This window comes from Humulus lupulus, chromosome 8 (assembly GCF_963169125.1).
Source record: "Humulus lupulus chromosome 8, drHumLupu1.1, whole genome shotgun sequence".
Classification (NCBI taxonomy): Eukaryota; Viridiplantae; Streptophyta; class Magnoliopsida; order Rosales; family Cannabaceae; genus Humulus; species Humulus lupulus.
In genome coordinates, this window is record NC_084800.1 from 59,481,965 (window position 1) to 59,492,419 (window position 10,455).

General features: G+C 34.0%; 1 non-coding gene across 1 annotated transcript; it reads left to right on the top strand.

Moving 5' to 3' along the window:
• Nucleotides 1-9,632: 9,632 nt before the first annotated feature.
• Nucleotides 9,633-9,739, top strand: LOC133798809 (small nucleolar RNA R71). Its single transcript, XR_009876028.1, has one exon. It is a non-coding gene; the product is annotated as a small nucleolar RNA R71 (small nucleolar RNA).
• The last annotated feature ends 716 nt before the right edge of the window (nucleotides 9,740-10,455 follow it).

Below are 10,455 nucleotides of genomic sequence, written 5' to 3' on the forward strand. Positions count from 1 at the left end.
TATTAAATTAAAATAATTTCGAGAAATTTAAAATAGTATTAAAATTTCTATCGATTAATTATTTGTTGTTAGAGGTTACACATAGATTAGTTTTGTTAGTTGTTATTTCTGGTTTTTCAGTTTTGGTTAGTTCTTGTATCTCAGGGACTTTCTTGTCTTTTTGTATTCTGTTCATCTTCTATAAATAACAATTTCAGCTCTGATCATTTTCATAACGTGATCAAGAGCACTTTCTAAAACTTGTCTCAATTCTGTTCACATTTACATGGTATCAGACCTCATCTTCTCACTTTCTTGTCATCTTTCTTGAACTTTAATGGCGAACGATCCACCGACTGAAGAACATGCAAGACTCGATCAGAACATCCAGTCCGTTCCGACCGCTTCTGCAAATATCTCAGCCATCACTCCTCACCAACAGCAATTTCTTGCTCTGTCTCAAGCTCTGAATCACACCCTAGTTGTGAAATTAGATCGAAGCAACTTTCTTCTATGGCATACTCAAATGGAAAATGTTATATATGCAAATGGCATTGAAGACTATCTGGAGGGAACGATTGTGGCTCCACCTCAGACGATTGAAGGTCAAGATGGCATCAATCCAGATTTTCAACAATGGCGTCGAAAGGACAAATTGATTCTCAGCTGGCTCTTCTCTTCGCTCACCCCAGAATTGATGTCTCACCTCGTCAGTCATCGCACTGGTGCTACTGCTTGGGATGTGCTCAATCAACTTTACTCTTCCACTTCAAATGCTCGAATCATGCAACTACGATTGCAACTTCAGACAATCAAGAAAGGTGCGTTTTCCATGATGGATTACATCTTGAAGATCAAAAGTTTAACTGATCAACTAGCTGCCATCTCTGAAAAAGTTTCTGAACGTGACCAAGTTTCGTACTTACTTGCTGGCCTTAGTGCTGATTACAATTATTTTGTGGTGTCCATCACTTCTAAATCAAAGGGGGTCACCTTCGAACATGTCTCTAGTCTACTTCTGGCTCATGAATCCAGACTTGAGCAACAACTCTCGGTAGACGAAACTGCCCTAGTTGTGAACATGGCCTATCGACAGAGCCAGCCTTCAAGATCTCAACCTTGGCATCGCTCCTCACAAGGTCGTAGCCATTCTTAGGCCCCACACGACTCCAACCACAACCGCAACAATCCCAATCTCAGCTCCAGACCCCCCAGTGGTCCCAAAATAGTTTGTCAATTATGCCAGCGTCCTGGTCATCACGCTTACCATTGTTACAGGCGCTTTGATCCTCAGTTACCCCCTCCACAGACTACATCTCACGCCAACAACTCTCAGTCTCACTCTGCACCAATCAATGCCATGGTTGCTAATGCAAATTGTGTTGCGGATGACACTTGGTTGCTCGATTCTGGTGCCTCTCACCATTTAACTCCTCACTCATCAAATCTTGAGTCTTCTTCTGCTTATACTGGTTCCGATGCAGTCACCATTGGTAATGGTAACTCTCTTTCCATTAAATCTCTTGGTCATTCTTCTATTCAAACATCTCATAGTTCCTTTGCTCTTCACAATGTCTTTCATGTTCCGAAATTGTCTAATAATCTTCTTTCTGTATCTAAATTTTGTTATGACAATAAAGTGTTTCTTGAATTCTTTGCAAATTCTTACAATATCAAGGATCTCCAATCGAAGAAAATTTTACACAAGGGTTCCCTTGACAAAGGTCTCTACACCCTCGAAGCCAAGAATGCTTTACAATCTAACTTGAAGATGAAATCTGCCTATGTCTCAACAGTTTGATCTCCTAATCTCCCTGCCTCTACTATTGTATAGGAAAAAATCTCAATTGGGTCTTGGCCCAACTTAATGAGCCCATAAACTATGGATGTTGAACACTAGGTTGTCCGTACAAGCCACTCCCTCCGTCGGCTGCACAAGAGAACCCAGGGGCCCAAATCTTAGAATAGGCTTTAGTCAAATTGCAATGCATATGGTCCGTACAACCAACCATACAAGCCCACTTGATTATGGGTTGTACAACCCACAATCATTCCTTAGACATACTTAGACCTTCGATATGGTCCAAGGGGTGGTAAGCCCAACTGCATGAGGGCTCATATGAGCCACGTGGGCAGCCCATTAAAACCAAGTCTAGCATCATAACGGTTATGCACACGACTTGTGTAGTACACTACTCCAAGACGGTTACAACTACTCCCACTCTTCTAGGACTGATGGACCCCAAAACGGGTATGTTTAAAAATTTATACTCGCAAGCGCACAAATCGTATTTATAGAATAGTTTTCGTGTAAGCACGAGATCGAACCCAAGGGAGTTGTCTAAAATAAAAAAGAAAACTATTTTAAGTCAAAAGTAATAAATTCTAACCTAGTTCCAAAGATTGATGAGTTTTAATATTATGAACATAAAATAAAAGATTGAAAAATAAAGCTATTTAAGAGAATAAAAATAAAGCAATAATGAGTTGAAAATAAGTATTAAAAGAAAAGATTATTAAGATACTAGAATCCACAAAATGTAAGTTTAATAATATTTATTAGTATATTGATTCCCAAGTTTTAGTGATAGTTAAAATAATTTAAACTGTCATTTTCCAAAAAGATTTATAATTTTAAGCACAAATGTCTCATAAAAAGATAGGATTTTTCTTCACTTTTCAAAATTATAATTTCAAAGCATTTAATGTAAATCAATCTAATGAAATAACAAATAAATCAATGAACATTATTTATAAGGCAAAACATAATATTTTTGTTCTAAGCATGGATGTGTACAATTTAATGACACATCTTACACAAAGAATATTATGTTTATGCACTAATGAGGAACAAAGTGTAAATATGTTCTAACAATCTAAAATACAAGATATTTAAGATGAAAGAAATATATGTAGAAGAAAAATCCATAAACTTTGTTGTATTACAAGGGAAATCAACATACAACATAAATATTACCTAGTTACAAGTTGCTTCATCATGATCTTAATAATCTTATGAAAAAGATTAGAAGCACATAACTAGCATAGAAATTACAACATAAAAGACATACATACTTGCAAAATGCTCTTGAAAAACCCAAATGGAAGAGAGAATGGTAGAGAGAAAATGAGAGAAAAAGATGGTAACCAAAAACATTAAGCACCCCAAAATGGTCTTCAAAACCCTTATTTATAGCCAAAATGAGATTATTAAAATAATCAATTTAAATTAAGTAAATTGATTAAATTAATAATAATATGGTAAATATGGGTAAATTGTAGGAGTGATGATGATTTTGGGGTAAAAAGTGTGTAGAAAATGGGTAAAAAGGTGGCATTTTTGTCATAGGGGACAAAATGCAATTTTATGGGCTCAAGAGGCTGATTGAAGGCAGGCGGCTGGGCTGTTTGTGCCAGGCGTGGAGCTGCTGGGCCGTACGGAAAAGGCAGCAGGCGTTGGTGGCAAGCCCACGGTTTGGGCTGGGCTGAAGGCAAGGCCCAAAGGATTGAAGGATGCTACACGTGAAGTGCATTGTTTGCATATATGAGGAGATGCTGAGTAAATGGCCAGGCGCTTGGTGCTGTAGCAAGCGGGATGCTGAGAGAAAAATGGGATAGGTGGCAGCAGCTGGTTGAAGGAGGGAAGGCTCAGCTGGACACGTGGCGCGCGCTGATTGGAGGTAGCAGTGGGCTTGGGCCTGCGGTGGCTGGGTTGGTGGGCTTCTATGCCATTTGATCATTTCTTTTCTTGAAAATGCCATTTTTTTTCCTTAATTTTCAATGCTTTTCAAGAGCATAAATACACCAAAATCCCTAACAAAAGAAACATAAATTAAATCAAATTCAAATATTTTCAAATTTAACATAAATCATATTAGTTCATTGAAAATATTAATTAAGACTTAATTTAATTGAACATTTAGTTTCACTAAAACAACATTTTTTTTATACCTCAAACTAAACAACATTAATTCAAATAATTAACTACAATATTTTAAAACAAAATAACTATAAAAACACACAAAAATCTATAAAATCAAAATAAGACTAATAAATTCAAAATTACTTAAAAACTTAATAAATTACTTAAAAACTCAAGAATTAAGCAACAATTAGCACATAAAAAGTGGTAAAATAACTCTATTTTGTAGAGTTATCACACCCCCAAACTTAATATTTTGCTAGTCCTCGAGCAAAAGAAAAATTAAAATACACATTATTTTTTATTTATTGGTGATATAAAAATGATTTTCTCAAAAATTGCACAATGAAAATAAATCTCAGAAATTATTATGAATAAAAGTTAAGCTTATGTAATTAATTAAATTGCCAATTTTGCTTTTAGAAAATAGGTTTTCATTAAAATTATTTTTCACTTAAACTTATAGGAAATAAGAGTGTTTATGAAAAATGTAATTTTTGTTACAAGCAAAATTGACCTTATAATTAAAAACAAAGCTTAAAAATTATTCATATTTTTAAGAGAATTAATTTCAAACTCAATCAGAATTTTTATCATTGAAAATGAAAAATATCACCAAATTTTTTTTTTAATTTTTTTTTTTTTTTGAATTTTTATGAAAATGAACAAATAAATAAAAAAAAAATTAACAAAAAAACAACATATAAATAAATAATTTTTTTTTTCAAACAAACATAAATAACATAAATAAAACACAAAACATACACAATAAAACATAAATAACATAAATAAAACACAAACATACACAATAAAACTCGATACCCCCAAACTTAATTTAAGCATTGTCCTCAATGTGTCAAAATATAAATATAAATTAAAATTGACAAGAGTGTAAGGTTTAGAATGGTCGTACCTCGATATTGTGCATTGCGAAGAGAGAACAAGATACAACTAACAAAAATTAAATCACACATAAAACAACAATACAAATAAAACACAAGTTATCAAGATCACATAGGAATCAAAGAGCATGGTAAACAGGGTCCTCAAGGAGTATCTCATCCACTTCATCAGATTTTAATTCTAAAAATGGTTTTAATTTTTGTCCATTAACTTTAAATATATCACCATTTTTAGGATATTCAATTTCAATAGCTCCATGTGGAAAAACAATACGAACAATGTAAGGACCGGACCACCTAGAGCGTAACTTTCCCGGGAATAAATGCAAACGAGAGTTGTATAAAAGGACTTTCTGACCTGGATAAAAATCTTTTCTCAAAATATTTTTATCATGGTAAAATTTCATACGATCCTTATATTTTTTTGAATAGTCATAAGCATCATTCCTAATTTCGTCTAGTTCATTTAGTTGAAGCTTTCGTTTCTCACCTGCTTTGTCTAAAGAAAAGTTTAACTGCTTAATTGCCCAAAAGGCTCTATGTTCTAACTCAACAGGTAAGTGGCACGCCTTCCCATACACAAGTCTGTAGGGTGACATGCCAATGGGTGTTTTGTACGCAGTACGATACGCCCATAATGCATCAGTGAGTCTTAAGGATCAATCTTTCCTAGTTGGATTCACAGTTTTTTCTAAAATGTGCTTAACTTCCCTATTAGACACTTCAACTTGACCACTAGTTTGTGGGTGATATGGTGTTGAGACTTTATGCGTAATGCCATATTGTTTCATCAAATGTTCAAATGGCCTATTACAAAAGTGTGTACCGTTATCACTAATTATAGCACGTGGTGAACCAAAACGGGAAAATATATTTTCTTTTAAAAACCGAAGCACAACTTTGTGGTCATTAGTGTGGCATGCAATAGCTTCAACCCATTTAGACACATAATCAACTCCAACAAGTATATAAAGATTACCAAAAGAGTTAGGAAATGGTCCCATAAAATCAATGCCCCAAACATCAAATATGTCAATAATAAGAATAGGATTTAAAGGCATCATATTTCTTTTAGTTAAACTTCCTAACTTTTGGCAACGTTCACAAGCTTTACAATAAACATATGTATCATGAAAGATAGTAGGCCAATAAAAACCACATTGTAAAACTTTAGCAGCTGTTTTCTTACCACTAAAATGTCCTCCACATGCATGATCATGACAAAAAGATATGATTTTAGATTGATCATAGTTTGGAATGCATCTTCTAATTATTTGATCAGGGCAGTATTTAAACAAGTAAGGATCATCCCAAATAAAGTTTTTCACCTCAGAATAAAATTTAGATTTATCATGCTTAGACCAATGAGATGGTATTTCTTTAGTGACCAAATAATTAACAATATCAGCATACCAAGGCAATGAAGAAATATACATCAATTGTTCATCAGGAAAAGTTTCAGTGATAGGAGTGGGATCATGTATAGTTTCAACAACTAGTCTAGATAAATGATCAGCAACAACATTTTCAGATCCTTTTTTATCACGTATTTCTAAGTCGAATTCTTGTAAAAGCAGGATCCAACGGATCAAACGAGACTTAGCATCTTTTTTTGATAAGAGATATTTTAATGCAGCATGATCAGAGTAGACAATAATTTTAGACCCTAACAGATAAGATCTAAATTTCTCTAATGCAAAAACAACAGCAAGCAATTCTTTTTCGGTTGTGGAGTAATTTAATTGAGCATCATTTAAAGTTTTGCTAGCATAGTAAATTACATGAGGTATTTTTTCAAGTCTTTGTCCTAAGACAGCACCTATAGCATAATCAGAAGCATCACACTTATTTCAAAAGGTATTTTCCAATCAGGAGGTCGAATAATGGGTGCAGTAGTTAACAAATTTTTTAATTTTTCAAAGGCAACATGGCAATTATTATCAAAGACAAAAGCATTTTCTTTTCCAAGTAAATGGCATAAAGGCCGAGAAATTTTGCTAAAGTCTTTTATAAATCTTCTATAAAAACCGGCATGGCCTAAAAATGATCTAATTTCTTTCACAGTTTTAGGTGGAGGAAGTTTTGAAATAAGATCAGCTTTAGCTTTATCAACTTCTATGCCATTAGATGAGATTACATGACCTAAAACAATTCCTTTTTTAACCATAAAATGACATTTTTCCCAGTTAAGCACAAGGTTTTTCTCTTTGCAATGAATTAAAACAAGTGAAAGATGGTGCAAACATTCATCAAAAGAGGAACCAAACACAGAAAAATCATCCATAAATACTTCAAGAAATCTTTCAACCATGTCAGAAAAAATCGAAATCATACACCTTTGAAAAGTCGCAGGTGCATTACATAATCCAAAAGGCATGCGACGATAGGCAAAAGTCCCAAAAGGGCATGTAAAAGTAGTCTTTTCTTGATCTTCTGGGGCAATGGGGATTTGGTTATATCCCGAATACCCATCAAGAAAACAACAATATGCATGGCCAGCTAATCGTTCAAGCATTTGATCAATAAAAGGTAATGGAAAATGGTCTTTTCTAGTAACATTATTCAACTTCCTATAATCTATGCACACTCTCCACCCCGTTTGTACTCTAGTAGGGATTAATTCATTTTTCTCATTTTCAACAACCGTGATCCCAGACTTCTTAGGCACAACTTGAACTGGACTAACCCATTGACTATCAGAAATAGGATAAATGATACCTACGTCTAACAATTTTATGACCTCTTCTCTAACTACTTCTTTCATATTTGGATTTAACCTTCTTTGACATTCCCGAGAGGTTTTAGCATTCTCTTCTAGATGGATTCTATGCATACATATGGATGGGCTAATTCCTTTAATGTCTCCAATGGTCCAACCTATGGCTTCTTTATGTTTTCTAAGGACATCTAACAATTTACCTTCTTGTTCTTTGTCTAAAGCAGATTCTCCTAGAAAAACATATTTTAAATTTTCTGGTAAATGTTTAAGGTCTAACTTTGGAGACTCAGAAATTGATTGAACATGATCTAAGGGTAAAAAAGGTTCAACTTTGGTTTCATTTAAGGGTATAGGCTTTACCAAAGAATTCACATCATCATTAGAGTCATCAACATGCAAGTTCATACCAAAGTATTTTTCACAAAAGTCAAGTAAGTCAATTCCATCATCTTCACATATGCTATCTATCATGTTAACTTCATGTATTTCCTCACACTCAACAGATTTAGCAACATTAAAAACATTCAATTCAACAGTCATATTTCCAAAAGATAATTTCAAAACACCATTACGACAATTTATGATTGCATTAGATGTAGCTAAGAATGGTCTACCTAAAATGATAGGAATTTGAGCATGCATATTTTCCACAGGTTGAGTATCAAGAACAATGAAGTCAACAGGAAAATAAAATTTATCAACTTTTATCAAAACATCCTCTATAATGCCTCTAGGAATTTTCACAGAACGATCGGCTAATTGAAGAGTTATAGAGGTAGGTTTTAGCTCACCAAGACCAAGTTGCTTATAAACATAATAAGGCAATAAATTCACACTAGCACCCAAATCAAGTAAAGCTTTGTTAATAAAATGATCACCAATAATGCATGAAATTGTGGGACACCCAGGATCTTTATATTTAACAAGACTCTTATATTGAATAATGGAACTAGCTTGTTCAGTTAAAAACGCCTTTTTAGGAACATTAGTGTTTCTTTTAACAGTACAAAGATCCTTCAAAAATTTAGAGTAGGCAGGAATTTGTTTAATGGCATCTAAGAAAGGGATATTGATACTAACTTGTTTAAAAACTTCTAAGATGTCATTATATTGGCTGCCTTTTTTAATTGGAAGTAATCTTTGTGGGAATGGGGCTTTTGGAATGAAATGATGGATTGGAGTTTCTTTGTTTGATGAGTCATTGAGATTAGAACTAGGAGGCTGACTCTTTTCTTTTTCTTTTTCGTTTTCAACCTCGGGTATGTAATCGGGTTTGACAATTTTCTTTCCAGACCTAAGAGTTGAAATTGATTTGACTTCTCCATTATGACTTGACTTTCCTATCTCATATTGACCTTTTGGATTAGGGATAGGTTGACTAGAGAATGTTCCTTTTTCTCTATCAGCTAAAGCAGTGGCGAGTTGTCCTACTTGTGTCTCGAGTTTGGTAATAGATTGAGATTGATTTTGTAGGATTTGTTGGGTGGATTGCATAAATTGTTGTAAAGTATCTTCTAAGGAAGGTTTTCTTTGTTGCGGATATGGTTGATTTTGTGGGGCATGAGCTTGGTTTTGTGTGTTGTATTGGTGCCCTTGATTCATTTGGGGTTGGTTTTGTCTCCATGAAAAGTTTGGATGGTTTCTCCAATTTGGATTGTAGGTGGACGAAAATGGGCTATCATTTGGTTTCCCATAAGAATGAAGAGCATTGGCCTCCTCAGAAAAGGCTTCTTGGTAGGAAGGGCATGATTGGGCATTATGGCAAGGACTAGAACATATAGAACAAACATCTTTTCTAGGTTGAATTGGAGAGTTTATAGTTTGGCTTATGGCTAAAGCTTCTACTTTTCTCGCTAATTTGTCTAAGGATGTTCTTAAGTCTAATTCTTCTTTTACTTCATACCTTCCTCCTCTTTTTGGTGAATTAGTTGACCTAGACCTAGGATCAAAATAATTCCATTGTTGTGAATTGACAGATAAATCTTCAAGGGCGTCCCACGCCTCTTGTCCTTGAAATTTTAAAAAATTTCCAGTATGCATAGATTGAATCATTTGACGATTAGAGGGAGTCAAACCATCATAAAAATATTTTACAAGTCTCCATTTTTCAAAACCATGATGAGGACATTTTAATAATAAATCTTTAAATCTTTCCCAACATTCATAAAACTCTTCATTATCTTTTTGAAAAAACTCGGAGATTTCTCTCCTTAGGCTATCAGTTTTAGACATAGGAAAAAATTTCAGTAAGAATTTATTATAAAGTTGATCCCATGTAGTTATATACCCCGTGGGAAATGAATTTAACCAAGCTTTTGATTTATCTTTTAATGAAAAAGGGAACAATCTTAGTTTGACCGACTCATCAGAAATTTTTTGAAATTTAAATGTTAAGCAAATTTCTAAGAAATCTTTGACATGCATGTAAGGATCCTCTTTATCTAACCCATAAAAAGATGGCAATAATTGAATGATTGCGGGTTTAAGCTCAAAATGCGTAGCAGAAGTAGTAGGTAAAACAATGCATGAAGGAGCATTAGATGAAATAGGTGCAAAATATTCAAGCAAAGTTTTTTCAGGCACAACATTTTCATCAACAGGATTAGCAATAGGTTCCATGATGCTCAAATTTTTACTAACATTTTCAATTTCAAACAAAGATAAACGTCTTTTTACTAATCGTTTTTTAGAGTTACGTTCCCAATGATGCATACAATTTTCACAAGCAAGGCAACAATGAAAATCTCAAACAAGCAATTTTCTGATGTGGAAGATCAGTTAAAACCGCAACCACAGAGCATACTTAGAATTTTTAGAGATTTCACAACAATATAATTCTTATGGTTTACTTGTCCCCAGGCCTATTTGATTCCACTTACTTGCGCACTACTAACAACTCCCCGAGGTTAATTAGTAGAGGCGGATTGGGAATT